This window comes from Suricata suricatta, chromosome 14, assembly GCF_006229205.1.
Source record: "Suricata suricatta isolate VVHF042 chromosome 14, meerkat_22Aug2017_6uvM2_HiC, whole genome shotgun sequence".
Lineage (NCBI taxonomy): Eukaryota > Metazoa > Chordata > Mammalia > Carnivora > Herpestidae > Suricata > Suricata suricatta.
In genome coordinates, this window is record NC_043713.1 from 24458423 (window position 1) to 24473264 (window position 14842).

Consider the following 14842-nt stretch of genomic DNA (forward strand, 5'->3'; position numbering starts at 1 on the left):
TAAAATAAATACAAAATTCTAAAAGGGTCACGTGGAGCAACCGAACCTCTGGTAGGACCGAGGCCCTGTCCTTGGAGGCCGAGGGCTGGGCAGTGCCATGGGGTTGTCACCAGGCTGCAGGACTGGCTGCTGTTGTGGCAGGAGGAGATAGGGTCCCCCAAAAGTAAGGAGCCCTTGATCGAGGGGATCCTGCAATTCCCCTCCCTAGGCCACCCTGCTCACCAAGGGGCCTGCAAAGCCCCGTTCTCAGCGGGCTCCTCTCCCGCACCCACTTTGAATTACCCACATGGCGGAAGCGCTCACTCACCTAAAAGCACAGTGGTGGCTACGGCCTCACACAGAACATGAGCCCACGCTCCCACTGCATTCCTGCCTCAGCTCTGGAGACCCACCAGGCGTCTCTTCCTGATTTTTGTTAAAGATATATTACATGACAATAAATTTAAATGATAACCTTGAGTTACGTTTGCATTCATTTGCTTAGAAATCTGTTTCCAACAAAGTAAAAATGTGTAGAATGAGGCGGTACAGGACCTTCATGTGCTTGGAGGGAGTTAACCTCTGATTGTACCCAAAGACGGAACTGTCCTGACCGCATCATAAATAGCTCTGCCGCAGTGCTGGTTTTTGAAAGCATGGGTGCCTCACAGTATCACCTTCCCTCTCAAGAACTGAAGGCCATGGGCCGAATAGCTTCAAAATGGTGACTGAGTCACCACAGCCTGGTGCCGTTGGATCTGTGATCAAGAGCCTTACAGTGTTGGCCCCCCAGGGCGGTCCTCATGCAACTGCAGACAGGAAGCAGGGTGTGAAAGAGCTCAAGGACAAAGACCAAGGAAGGAAAGACCGAGAAGGTCCCCAAGGTGAGGCATAGAAAGGACACTGCTCTGGAAGGAAATCACAGGAGCTGGAAATGAGGAAGATGGAGGGAGGAAAGAACCCAGGACCAGCATCAGTCAGAACACTCGCGAACTTCCACAAGCTTGCTAAGGTAAAGAGAGCAAAGTTTGGTTGGGTGCGGGGCGGGGGCTTCCAGGCCTAGAATGACTTAATACTCTTTAGGCAACAGACTGGCCTTTACATTCTAGGGAGCCAGGGTGTTGCCTTAAGCATTAAATCTCTCCGCATAACTGAGTCACTCTGTGCTCTTTTCCAGAGCCATAAAGTAGAGCTGTGCTTCTTGCTGATATGTTATAGGTTTGGGTTTGCAAGTTCAACCCTTTGGGCTTAATTCCCTCCCAGGCACTATGCCTGCAATTTCAGTAGCTGCCACTTGATATTAGGGACTGATCCTTGGGTTTTCTGACGCCAAATTCCGGGTTATTTCAGTGTCCTACATTACCTTCAGGAGTTAAGGAGATCAGGGTTTCTATTTTCTGATGAAGATCCAAGCCTCCAATGAATATGAAAATCTGAGGAATGGATTATAGCACACAGTTCACAACAAACAATACATTTTTCTTTTTTAAGAATTGGAATAAAGCATAAAATGTAATCACATTAGGGGATATCCCTTTGGGGGCTCCCACACAAAGCAAGGGCGATTCATCAGGACCTACCCCAACCCCTCCCCTTGGTCAGGTCATATAAGGTAACCACTACCTCTGACTTTATAGGCCTATTTTTTTATATTTTTAAAGTTTTTTAATATTTATTTATATTTGAGAGACAGGGCTCAAGCAGGGGAAGGTTAGAGAGAGAGGGAGAAAGAATCCAAAGCAGGTTCCAGGCTCCAAGCTGTCAGCACAGAGCCCAACGTGAGCAGAGAGAGAGGGAGAGGGAGGGAATCCCAAGCAGACTCTATGCTGTCAGTGCGGAGCCCGAGGTGGGACTGAATCCACGTACCGTGAGATCATGACCTGAGCCGAGATCAGGGGTCAGGTGCTTAACTGACTGAGCCATCCAGGTGCCCCTACAAGGGCATTGAAAGTGCCGGCTGGTCAGACAACAGCCTCTGGAATTAGCAAAGGTCCCCCTTCCCCCCCAGAGGAAAAGTAGTCCTGTATGACTGACCAGGTAATATCTCACCGTCCTGTTGGCTCTCACTTGCCTTCAAGCAAAATTTTAAAATTTTGACCAGATTTCCAAGTTCTTAGCTGGACGGCCAGTCTAGATTTACCTATCCTCCATTTCAATCAGTAAACTATCCTTCACGGATACCATGGCCCAGCTTCTAAATCACCTTAGTCCTGGGGCATAAATAAAACGGACAATCCACACCTAGACACATCATAGTAAAACTGCTGAAAACCAGAGAAAAGGAAATGCTAAAGCCACCAGTGGTGGTAGTGGTGGGATTACCTCTCAGCAGAAAAGCAGAGGACTGTGAAATCATGCCTTTAAGGTGCTGAGAGTGACTGCCAACCTAGAATCTTCTAGTTGGCAAAATACCCTACAAGAATGAAGAGGGAAAGACATTTTAGACAAACAACTGGAAGAATTCATCAACACACATATCCTAAAGGAAAAGTAAGAGTGTTCTAAAGGCAGGAAAGAAAATAATCCCAATTGTAAGGACAGTTTCAGGACGGATTGAAGAGCGATTAAAATGAGAAAAGTACAGGTCAATATAAATACCAGTGATATAAAACAGTAATTGTGGAGTTTCAAATCTATATCAAATTACAATGCATGAAAGCAAAGGTATGTAAGTGAAGAGGGCTACATAGAGTTTAAGTGTTCTAAGCCCCCTGCATCATCCAAGAAGAGGGTTAAGAAAAATACCATTTAATATTACACTTTGAAAAGTCAAGAATGCATGTTGTAAAAAGTATTAGTTAAAAGAGTGTGTGACTTTGAAACTAATTGCGAGGATGGAATAACCAATTTAGTGGCAGATTGAAGAGCTACAAAAGGGGATAAGAAAGAAAAACAGAACCAGTGGAACAAATAGAAAGCGAGTTGCAAGATATATGTGATAAATCCATTATTACATTAAATGTAAATGGGCTAATGCTCCATTGCTAACAAAGACTGTCAGGCTAGCTTTAAAAATAACAATCATAGTGACGCCTACCTGGCTCAGTTAGTAAAACATGCAACTCTTGATCTCAGGATCTTGAGTTCAAACCCCATGTGTGACATGGAGTTTACTAAAAATTAAAACAAATTTTAAAATAAATTTAAACAATAAAAATGATATGCTGTTTTATAGAGACACTTTTTAAAACATAAATTTAGAAATTTTGAAAGAAAAGAATAGAGACCTAGCAAACAGTAACCATAGGAAACTGGTGTAGATCTATTAATATTAAACTTTAAGGCCAAAAAAAAAGCATTCTTAGAAATAAATAGTAAACAGTAACCATAGGAAACCGGCATGGATCTATTAATATTAAAGTAAACTTTAAGGGAAATAAAAGAATTCTTAGAAATAAAAAGGTCATTTCAATTATCAAAAAGAGGTAACACAATTCAGGGTGCCTGGGTGGCTCAGTTGGTTGAGCATCCAACTTTAGCTCAGGTCATGATCTCACAGTTTGTGGGTTTGAGTCCCATATGAGACTCTGTGCTGACAGCTTGGAGCTTGCTTTGGATTCTCTGTCCTCCTCCTCTCTCTCTCTCTCTCTTTCAAAAATAAACATTAAAAAAATTTTTAAGTTAATTCTAAATTTTGATGTTCTAAATTTTGATGCACTTAATGATATAATCTCAAAATACATAAAAGTTGATAGAACTAAGAAATTTATGCAAACATGCAATGATACTAAGATCTTAACACACCTATTTCAGTAATTGATAGAAACAAGCATATAAAAATCAAGTTATACAAAATTTAAGCAATGCAGTTAGCAAACTTGCCAAATGGATACATGTAGAACATTCCACTCAACAGCATACTTTTCAAACACAATGGCACATAGGCCAAAATTAGCCTGTATGCCGAACCATAAAACAAGTCTTAACAAACTTCAAAAGAACTAATTCAAATGAAATATGTTCTCCAACCACAATGCAATTAAGCTTGAAATCAATTACAAAAAAAATAATAATTTGATGATCCTCATATATTCGTAAGTTGAACAGATTTCTAAAATAACCCACCTGCCAAGGAAGAAATCATAAAGGAAATTTGAAATATTTTGTGTTTTTTTAATTATTTCTGAGAGAGAGAGAGTGTGTGTGTGTGCAGATGCATTAGTGGGAGAGGGGCAGAGAGAGACAGAGAATCCCAAGCTGTCAGCACAGAGCCCAATTCAGGGCTCCAGCTCACAAACCGTGAGATCATGACCTGAACCAAAATCCAGAATTGGAAGCTTAACTGACTGAGATGCCCCTCAAATATTTTGAACTGAATAATAAAATTACTATATATCACAACCTATGGACAGGAATGCCTGGATGGTTCAGTCAGTTAATGGGTTGACTTTGGCACAGGTCATGATCTCATGGTTCGTGAATTCAAGCCTGCATTGGGCTCTCTGCTGTTAGCACAGAGCCCACTTCGGATCTTCTGTTTTCCTCTACTCTTCCCCTGCTCACTATCTCAAAAATATACATTAAAAATACTTAAAACAAAAAACCTATGAACAAAAATAACTTGAGTTGCAACTAAAACTATGCTTATAAATTTATATTTAAATGCATCTTTTAGAAAAGAAGGCTGCAAACCAATGACCTCAAAATTAAAAAAGAAAAGAAAAGTGAAACCCAAAAACAAAAGCCAAAATGTAGAACACAAAGATAAAATAAAGGGAATAAAGGAAATCAAGAAAATTAAAAATTGGCTTTCTAAAAGGACTAACAGTTTGATAACTCTGTAACAAGACTGGTCAAGAAGGAAGGAGAAAGGGGTGGGAGGGGGGAAGGGGGACAGAGGAATAGTATCAGAAATGGAGATGGGCAAATTACTTCAAATCAGACAGACATTAAAGATATTTATGAGGACCTTATGAATACTAATAATTTTTAAATTTAGATGGAACAATCATTTTTTAAAAGTAATCTTGAATCTCAGGGCACCTGGGTGGCTCAGTTGGTTGAGTGCCCAACTTCAGCTCAGGTCATGATCTCACAGTTGGTGAGTTTGAGCCCCATATCAGGCCCCCTGCCGTCAGCCTGTCAGTGTAGAGCCTGCTTCAGATCCTCTGTACCCACCTCTCTGCCTCTCCCCCAGTTGCACTCTCCCCCATAAATAAATAAATAAATAAATAAATAAATAAATAAATAAATAAATAATCTCTACAGCTAATGTAGGAACCCACAACCCCAAGATTAATGGTCTCATGATCCACAAACTGAACCATCCAGGCGCCCCATAGATGGAGCAGTCTTGATTGTAGTGATGTTTCAGGAGTATATACATATATCAAAACTAATCAATTTTTACACTTTACCTATGTGTTTTCATAATGTCAATTGTGCCTCAATAAAGACATTTTTAAACTTTAGGTAAAATGAACAAATTTCTTTTTTTAAGGTGGCTTTTCAAAACTGACATAAGAAAATCTTGAAAATTGGAATCATCCTACATTTATTGCCTAAATTGAATCCATAATTTAAAATCTCACAAGAAAATCTCTACTCCCAGATAGCATTGCCCGTGAATTCAACCAACATCTAGAGAAAAATAATGCGAATCTTACACAGACTCTTCTAGATAATAGAAAGCCTTCCAAATTTATATTATATTTATATACCAGTATATACTTATATATCAAAAAGCTGACAAGAACAGTATAGAAAATGAAAATTTCCAGTTTCTCTCATTGTAGATGCAAATGGTCTAAGCAAAATGTTAGCAAACAGAAACCAGCAAGCAATAAAAAGTGATGTATAAAAATACATCATGACTAAATTGGATTATCATTAAAAAATCAGAGCCATTCACATTAATAGAATGAAAGGGGAGAAGTCAGTGATAACAGATGTAATCAAAACTTTTGATGAAATTCAACAATCATTGGGTGATGTAAATGTTTAGCAATCTAGAAAGATAAGGAAGCATCAGTCTGATAAAGATATCCACAAAAAACTAGAGGGAACACATCCTACTTAAAATATCAAAAACTTTCCTCCTAAGATTGGGAGCAAGAAAAAGATGTCCCTGAACACATCTTCTATTCAAATGGTGCCAGGTGATAATTCGCATGGCACAGTATTTAGGGGGAGTACTGATGCCTGCAACTACTTTTTTTAAGATTTTTTTTACATTTACTTATTATTGGGAGACAGAGAACGAAAGGCGTAGAGACAGAGAGAGAAGGAGGCACAGAATCCAAAGCAGGCTCCAGGCTCTGAGCTGTCAGCACAGAGCCTGACATGGGGCTGAACCTGCGAACCACAAGATCATGACCTGAGCCAAGGTTGGTCGCTCAACCGACTGAGCCACCCAGGCGCCCCTGAAACTACTTTAAAATGCATCATAAGACAAAACAAGACAAAACAAAAGAAACAAAAAAACAGAAAAGGGATGGATTGTTGGATGGTAAAATGAATATGATAAAGTTGGTAAAATCTAGAATGGTAGAATCTAAATGGTAGATGTAGAATGGTAGGATGTAAATGGTATATTTACGGTGTGCAGGTGTCCACTGTAAAATTCTTTCAACTTCATTATATGTTGGAGGAAAATAGTACTTAAGGTCTTAGCCCAGTGCAACAATGTTTTTAAAGGGGGAGGGGGCGGGCAGTTGGTTAAGTGTCCGACTCCAGCTCAAGTCATGATTTCATGGCTTGTGAGTTCAAGCCCTGCAGGGGCTCTGTGCTGACCACTCAGACCCTGGATCCTGTGTCTCCCACTCTCTCTGCCCCATCCCCGCTTACACTCCGTCTCTCTGTCTCTCAAAAATGAGTAAATGTTTAAAAAAATACTTAAAAAAAGATGCAGTGGGGTGGGAAGAAAATTATTATTTACAGAAGATGTGATTAAGTACATAGATAATCTGAAAGAATCCACCAATGAACTAGTAGACTTAGCAAGGTTTCTGGATACCAAATCATTTAACAAAAATGGCTTGCATTTCTATATGCCAACAACAAATGGTTAATGCGCCATCTACAATAACATTTTGAAAATCTATTAGAAAGAAAACAAAAATTAAAAAACAAAAGCCCAAGAGGTACTCAGAGACCAATCTAAGAAAGGGGGGGGGGGGCGGGGAGTGAAATTAAAAATCAAAATAAGTAGAAGGTATTAGATTCTTGGATTGGAAGTCTCAATGTTGCTACTGCAACTGCAGTATAGGTAATTCCTCCCTTTACCCATCCGACCCCCACAGTCCTTTTCCCCACACCAAGAGCACCATCCACCCTCCTCAAAGAAGACAAGCCCAAAGCCCCACCCTGCTCCTGCACTCGGCCTGGCATCGGATAGTGGGCTTCCTTCCGAGGCACAGGAGGAACCGAGTTGGCCTAGTATTTCCCGCTGCGTTCAAACGAGGGACTCCGTCCGGTATCTTGGCCACCACCCAGCCACCTTCTCTAAGTCAGTGGCACGTTTTACATCATGTTATTTGCAGCAACCATATATATAATCTACGTAAGCTAATTTAGGAAGAAAAGGACTTGTTTCTGGGTATTAGGTAGCTACTACATTCTGAGGCAGAGCAGGCCAGGAGAAATCTCCAACTTCTCCACCCAGGACGAAGGCAGCGTCGCCTCTGTCCACATAGCACTCAGCACCTTTCCATGCAGCTAGAGACCAGTCACTAACTTGGCCCATGGCTGCCCCAGAGGGAGCAAGTGGCCGCCACCTTGCCCTAATACCCGGGCACCTGCCACCCCCCTCCTTGCTCAGTTCCACCCACCAGCCAATTGATTGGCTCTGCCCCGGGAAAGCCAGCTGCACGCAGAACCCCAGCGCGGGGAAGCGAGACAGCAAAGCCTTTAGCTTTCCACGTGGGCTGGAGTGCGCTCATGAGCCAGACTGTGGCCTCTGTCACTTTACTGCATGCTACTGTTTGTGTCATAAGTGAAATAATACTTGGAAAATATAATGTAAATGTAAAGCATAGAGAATGTAAATTCTCTAAAGACAGGATTTGGGTGTGATTTCTGCGTGTCTGAATCCCACACCTAAACCAGTACCTGACCTCAAGAAGTATTTGTTGAATAATGCCAACATTTAGCACCATTTCTAAAAGATGGTACACACTAATAAATAATAGTATTATTTCAACACGATATGAAGTCCCAGAGAAAGCGAGTGCGAAACCCAACCCATCTTAAGGACACCAACTCTGCCTGTCTGCAGCTCTGGCACCCTCTGGCTGGCTCCCCTCATAGTCACAAAGGAGCTGCCCAGTTTCTGATGTTGCATCAAGGTGTGATCTCATCTAGGGCACAGCTTGGGAGTGGGGCTCCTCTCCCAGAAGCCCTCTACTGTTTCCATGACCAGGCCTGCTTCCTATACCCAACCCTAACCCATCATTGGCAAGGAGAGGGACCCACCATCAGAGCAAACTAACCAGAATCTAGAGCCAGGCTGGACCAGCTGCGTGGAGGAGGGTGGATACCAGAATATAACTCAGGCTCCTTTAGGAAGTAGGAAGTGGGAAGCAGGATGGACAGATAACCGACATGTAAGCTATGATCAGGGCCGAGGGGGAGGCCAGAGCCAGGTTCCTCCCAAGAACCCCAGCCAGGGCTCCTGAGTCCCAGCTCTCAAACCCTACAGATGGTGAGGCTGCTCGGGGTCCAGGGACCGTGCCCAGGACAAGGACCTGTGGAAGAGAAGAGGGGTGCAGGTGGCTGTACCCTGGCATCCGCAGCCCCACCCTCTTCAGGGCTCCCACACGCAGGCTGCGTGAACAAATGGCAGCTTCCCCATCTGCAGAGTCCGCTTAATAGCAAACAGGACTTGGTGGGGAATGAAGTTTATGACAACCCCAGTCCTCAAACTAGAAACATCTGTCCTTGCCGTAGCACCCCCTCCCCAGCCCAGCCCAGCCCGGCTCCAGAGGGGGCCCACTCGGCCTGGCTGGGGAACTCCAGAACTTTCTAGGAAAAACATCAAGGAGCCTGCAGCCTGGAAGGGTCTCCAAGCTCCCAGCTTGGCCCCCAGAGCCTCACAGGGTTCTAGCCTTACCCTGCTGGCCTCGGCACTGTCTCCCCCCAGGCCATGGCAGGGCTTAGGGCTGATGTCCTGCAGGGGCCCTGGGCTGCCCTTGGCTTTGTTTCCACAAGGGGACAGGGTCTCGCAAGGAGATGCCCCGCAGATGGCCGTGGCTTCGATCCCCAGGGCCGCCCCTTACACATCACCTTGTCTCTGCCCCCACTCTCTGCCTGGACTACTCTTCCCCTCCTTGTCTCCCTGCCAGCTCCTGTCCCCCGTCAAGGCCAGACTCAGAAGTTGTTTGGGCCAGGCATCCCAGCCCCAGATGGTTAGATGACACCGGTCCCTGCTGGGACCCCCGGAACCGCCGTCAGGGCCCCTACTCCGCTAGATGTTGAAGCTCTTCCAGGCAGCAGCAGCGGAGCCCCCGGGCCGTGCTCCACCCTGCTGGCATCCCTAGGCCCCAATGAATACAGGGCAGCAGATGTGATTCAATGCACCCAGGACCAAGGGTGCCCGGCAGGGACTGGGGCGCGTGGGTTCCACGGGCAGAGGCTGACAGCCACACAAGCAGCTCCCACGAGGGCCACTGTGTCTGAGGCAGGGGTCAGTGGGGTCCCCCGGCCCCCTGCAGAGAATCGGCTTCACAGCGACCAGCCCGGCTGCCTAGTGTGCATCTCGGCAGCATGGGCCTGTCTCCACATCTCCCTGGGCCTCAGTCCCCGGCCTGGAATGGGAGGGGATGACAAACCCGTGGAGAGCAGGGCTGCAGGAACATTGGAGACGAGAGGCAAGAAGCCCCCTGGGCGGTGGGGGCTTAAAATATGGTAGGCGGCTCAGTGGTGGCGGCCGCCTCCAGCAGCTCGCCAGCAGTGTTGGCTCCGACCTGAATTCGCATGGATGACAGCAGCAGAGAGGGAACTTCCCTGGAATTAAGACGTGGGGGAGGGGGCAGGGCACCCCCTAGGCCCCAGGAACCTCTGCCCAGAGCCTAGCACGGTGAGCCTGCTCAGGGGTTGTCTACCTCGTGGCGGGGGGCGGGGGGGGAGGCAGGGGAGGGGGGCGTAGAGGGAGCAGGAGTTGTGCACGTGGCCAGGGCAGAGCATGGGTCCCGGCTGTCTCTGATGAGGCCTCGCCCAACTGAACCGTTTCAATGCAGCCCCCTCCAGGAATCCATTCCAGACCAGACCAGCCGTGTCCTCTCTGGGCTCCCAGGGCTCAGCCACAGCCCTGCCACCCCTGGTCTTTCAGGGGGAAGTGCACCTGCCAAATGGCATCTTCTTCCCAGCTTTGGGGGGTCCAAACTGCCATCTGGACTGCCCTGGTCCTTGGTCCCCTCCTCCGAGCAGCTGGAGGTCATGCCCGTTAGACGAGACTGAGGCACAGAGAATGAGCAGAACTCTCATTCCTGACTCTGCTCCTGTGTCCACTCCCTGCCCCTCTGCTGACCCACAGAGTGGGAAGAACTGGCCTCGGGAGGGGGCCGCTGGGGAGGGGGCTGCTGGCAGGGGCTAATGGGCAAGGGAGGGCAGGGGACTGGGCCTGGCAAAGCCTGAAGGGCTGCTCTCTCTTTGCCAAAGCCGGCCAACCAGCAGCGCTCCTGAGCACCCAGGGATGGAAGACAGCCTGGAAGCAGAGGCCCATGCAGGGACATTTTCCCCCCAGGCCCCTCTGCTCCCCCCCAGGCCATCTCAGACCTGGGCCCAGTACCGTGTGCACTCTCCAGCACCCCACCAGGGAAGGCCCCCAGCCAGAACGGGTGCTGGCAGAGCAAGAGGCGTCCCGGTGGGTGCAAACGCCTTTAGACCAGCCCCCTCCTCCCCCCCCAGCCCCCGCCAGAGAATGGGAAGCCCAGGCTCAGCCTCCCCGCTCAGTCCAGAGACCAGGATACCAGATGTCAGCTGAGGCGGCCATTCCAAACTGCACACATCTTCAAAGCAGGGCTATTTTCCATGTCCTTTGGGCAATTTTTGAACAAGTCTGTAAAACTGGAATTTTAATAGGTGACATATTGGCATGTATGGTGTGCATGAATGTGTTTGAGCGCACACATGTCTGGGCCCCTTGGGTGGCTGTTGCCGCTACAGCGTCCTGGGAGATGGGTGGGGTGGGAGGTGTTTTCCAGGGGGCACCCCAGGTTCACTTCCGGGTTCATTGTGTGTTGCAAAAGAGCTGAAGCTTCAGGAATTGGGGGGAGCCTGAGAGAGGGCGCCGCAGCCCTTGAGGTCTCCCCGCCTGGGGTGGAGGAGGGGAGGGCAGCACAGCCTGATCTGAAATCACTGCCGTTCAGCCCCCGGCACTTCTGTGCCCCTTCTCCTGTCTCCACGCTGAACACAGATATGTTATTGGTCTGCTCGGGCTTCCGTAATAAATACCACAGACGAGGGGGTTTAAACCACAGACGTTTACGTTTCTCGTAGTTCTGGAAGCTGGAAGTCCAAGATCAAGGTGTTCCCAGGAAGGGTTTCTCCTGAGGCCTCTCTCCTTGGCTTGCAGATGGTGGCTCTCCCGCTATCCTCACATGGTCGTCCCCCACCTGGTGCTCCTGTCCATGTCCTGAGCTCAAAGACACCAATCGTATTGGCTTAGGAGCCACCCAAATTCTACCCCCATTACCTCCTCAAAGACCCTGTCTCCCAATACAGTGAACCCTTGTTAATGCAGGTTTGAACCTCCCAGGCCTTCTCACACACGGATTTTTGCGGTGTGGGACCATAAGTATATTTTCTTCCTTATGATTTTCCTAACATTTTCTTTCCTCCAGCTTGTTTCCTTGTTAGACTACAGTGCACAATACATATAACACACAGGCGCACTTGGGTGGCTCAGTCGGTTAAGGGTCTGACTCTGGATTTCTGCTCAGTCGTGACCTCATGGTCCCTGGGTTCAGTCCCGTGTTGGGCTCTGCACTGACAGCAAAGAATCTGCTTGGGATTCTCTCTCTTCCCCCTCTGTCTGACCCTCCCTTGCTCATAAGTGCACACTCTCTCACTCTCGCAAAATAAACATTTGAATTTAAGAAAAAGAAAAATATATATATAAAACATATAAACTATGTATGAGTCAACTGTTTATGTTCCCAGGAAGGCTTCTAGTCAACAGGAGGCCATAAAGTAGTTAAGTCATGAGGGAGTCCAAAGTTACATGCAGATTTTCAGCTGCATGGGGGTCAGTGTCCCTAACCCCCCTGCCTTGTTCAAGGGTCAACGTAGTCCCATTCTGAGGCACTGGGGGTTGGGGCCTTCACATCCGACTTTGGAGAGACACAACTCAGCCCGGAGCACCAGACGCCATCCGTGAGTCTGCTCCCGGCGTGGTCCCACTTCAACCCATCCCCTTTTTTTTTTTAGAACTTATTGAAACTTCTTTTTTTTTTAGAATGTTTTATTTATTTTTGAGAGAGAGAGCACGAGCAGGGGAGGGTCAGAGAAAGAGACACACAGAATCTGAAGACAGGCTCCAGGCTCTGAGCTAGCTGTCAGCACAGAGCCTGATGCAGGGCTTGAACCCCGAACCCTGAGATCATGACCTCAGCCAAAGGCAGACGCTCACCCGCCAGAGCCACCCAGATGCCCCCGACCCATCCCTTTTTAGCTCCCAACTCCTTGCCTCCCTCCTCGGTTGGGCATCCCAGGAAATGCCCCTGCTCCCACACGCATGCACACTGCTTGCACCAACATGCACTTGGACACACTCGCACCAGGACAGAGCCCTCCCATCCCTGGAACCACCCTCAGAGCACCAGCCCTGGTGGCTTCCTGGCTGCCTCTCCAGGCTGCCTGGGTCACTCCCCACATCAAGTCCCCTGCCAGGGCTGTTGTCTCCCCTGGTCCTCTGAGGGCCACCTCCTCCCCGGCTCTCAGCCTCTAAGGGGCCCATGGTCCCTGTCCGAAGAGATACCCCCAGCACGACCCTCCTGCTAGCTCCTCATCTGCCTTATTTCTTTGACACCTTGTCCCACCCCTTGTGTATATTCCTCATTAATTTGGTGATGGGGGACTGTCTGCCCATCCAATGGGTGCTCTGTGGCGGGGAGGGGGGAAGCACTGGACCCCAGGCCCCAGGGACACGCTCGAGGACATTTCCATCTCCTGCTGCAGAATGGCCGACAGCGGCCGTCCACACACTCAGAGTCAGAGCTGCTGCAAGTGAGGGGAGAGAGAGTAACAGGGAGCAGGAGGAGCAGGGGCTCGGGGAACAGCAAGACTGTAGTCGCAGGTGAGGTGGGGGGTGGCTGGCATGAGACCTTTCAAAGCCCAGGGAAGCCACCACATGCAAGGTCACATTCTAGATGTGCCTCCAAGTCTGGATGAGGGACCCCATGAGGAAGGGCCCTGGCAGAACAAAAGCAAGAGACAAGTCCTGGGAATAGACAGCAGCTTCTGGGCCAGAGGAGGGCCGGGGGCCTGGCTTCGGTCGGTCCCAGTCATGGTGGTGGTGGTCATTTTGACTCTGGGATCATGGAGCAGGCCAAGAAAAGCAGTTTCAGAAGAAGGGAATTCGGGTCCTCCATTCTAAACTACTCTTCTAATGGTACCCGTGCCACAGCCACACCTTTCCTACGTGCGGCCATCTTTAAACAGGGCAGAGGGCACTAAAGACATTGATGTGAAGTTGCTCTCTAGATGCCCTGTGGATGAAGTGTGTGTGTGTGTGTGTGTGTGTGTGTGTGTGTGTGTGTGTGTGTGTGAAAGAGAGAGGAGCCATCACCTTGCACTTACCCACCATCACATCAACGTCTATGTGTGGGGCGCCCCCTGGAGTTAAGCAGTGCACAACAAGTGCAAACTTCCTTGACTGCCCTGCGCAGTCTCACAACTAGGGAAGCCCTAGAGGCCCAGGACTTGCTCCCCACTCCCTGCCTTCCTGAGCTGCTCCCTAGACTTCCCATTGTGCAGGTTGAGTCAGGTAGGAGCTTGTCTGGGGACTCTGCAGTCCCCCAAACCGCCAAAATGGCTCTCTGGGCCCATGGTGGGTTCCCCTTTTTGTCTCCCGGACTCAGCAGAAGAGGATGCTCCCGGGGCCAGGGGGGGAAAGCAATGCCCTCTGGTCCTGTTATGTACCTCCTGTAGACACACAGGGATAGGAGGGGGGTAGGGCGGCGTGACCTTGGCTCTCAGACTTTGGCAAGGTCCCACCCCTCTTACCTGAGTCATGGAATTCTCCAGAGGTGGGCAGGGCTGCTGCCTGGAGCCAGAAGAGGTGAGGTCATGGGTCGTGTCCACCACAGTCCCCGCCCCTCCCTGCGCTGGGGCGGCTGAGCTCCTGTTTCCGGGAGCTTACTCGCTTTGACCCGGAGCTGGAGCCTGGAGCAGGCGGGAGGGGCCTGTTGAAGCCGCTTCTCCTTCTGGGCTTCAAGTCCCTTCGTCTTTCTTGTCCCCTCCACTCCCCCTCCACTCGAAAGAGAAAGTCAGAAGCCTGGAGGGATCTCCGGGAGGGGATAGGAGGAAGTAGCCGGACAGGGACTCTGTGCATCACAGCAGAGAAGGGGAAGGACAAGGGCCGTCTTCCCCTGGGGGGGGGGGGGGGGAGGGGGGTGTCTTGGGGCAGTTCTGGGGTGGGGTGGAAGGAAGTCAGGGTCTGACTGGGGGTGCCGCTAGACTGGTATAGATGACAAGTCCACCCTTGAAGGGTCTGAGCAGGGGTGTGTTTTGGCACAGGTGAGGGTGTGTGCCCCCCCCCTGGAGGCCTGTCCCCAGGGTTACAGGGGGCCTCGCAAAGGCCGGGACCCCTGGGAGCTGACAGCCCAGAATGGAGAGCAGGGAAGGGTGGGAACCGCGCAGTGTGAGCACCCAGCTCCTTGGCACAGAGCCGCTCACTGTCTCTTTACAAGTTACACCTCTCCCC

At 48.9% G+C, this 14842-nt stretch overlaps 1 long non-coding RNA gene across 1 annotated transcript; it reads right to left on the reverse strand.

Annotated features, from left to right (window-relative positions):
* Positions 1-11384: 11384 nt before the first annotated feature.
* Positions 11385-14331, reverse strand: LOC115278457. The gene is made up of 2 exons (XR_003902897.1): positions 14143-14331; positions 11385-11551 (listed from the first exon to the last, which is right to left on the reverse strand). It is a non-coding gene; the product is annotated as an uncharacterized LOC115278457 (long non-coding RNA).
* Positions 14332-14842: the final 511 nt, after the last annotated feature.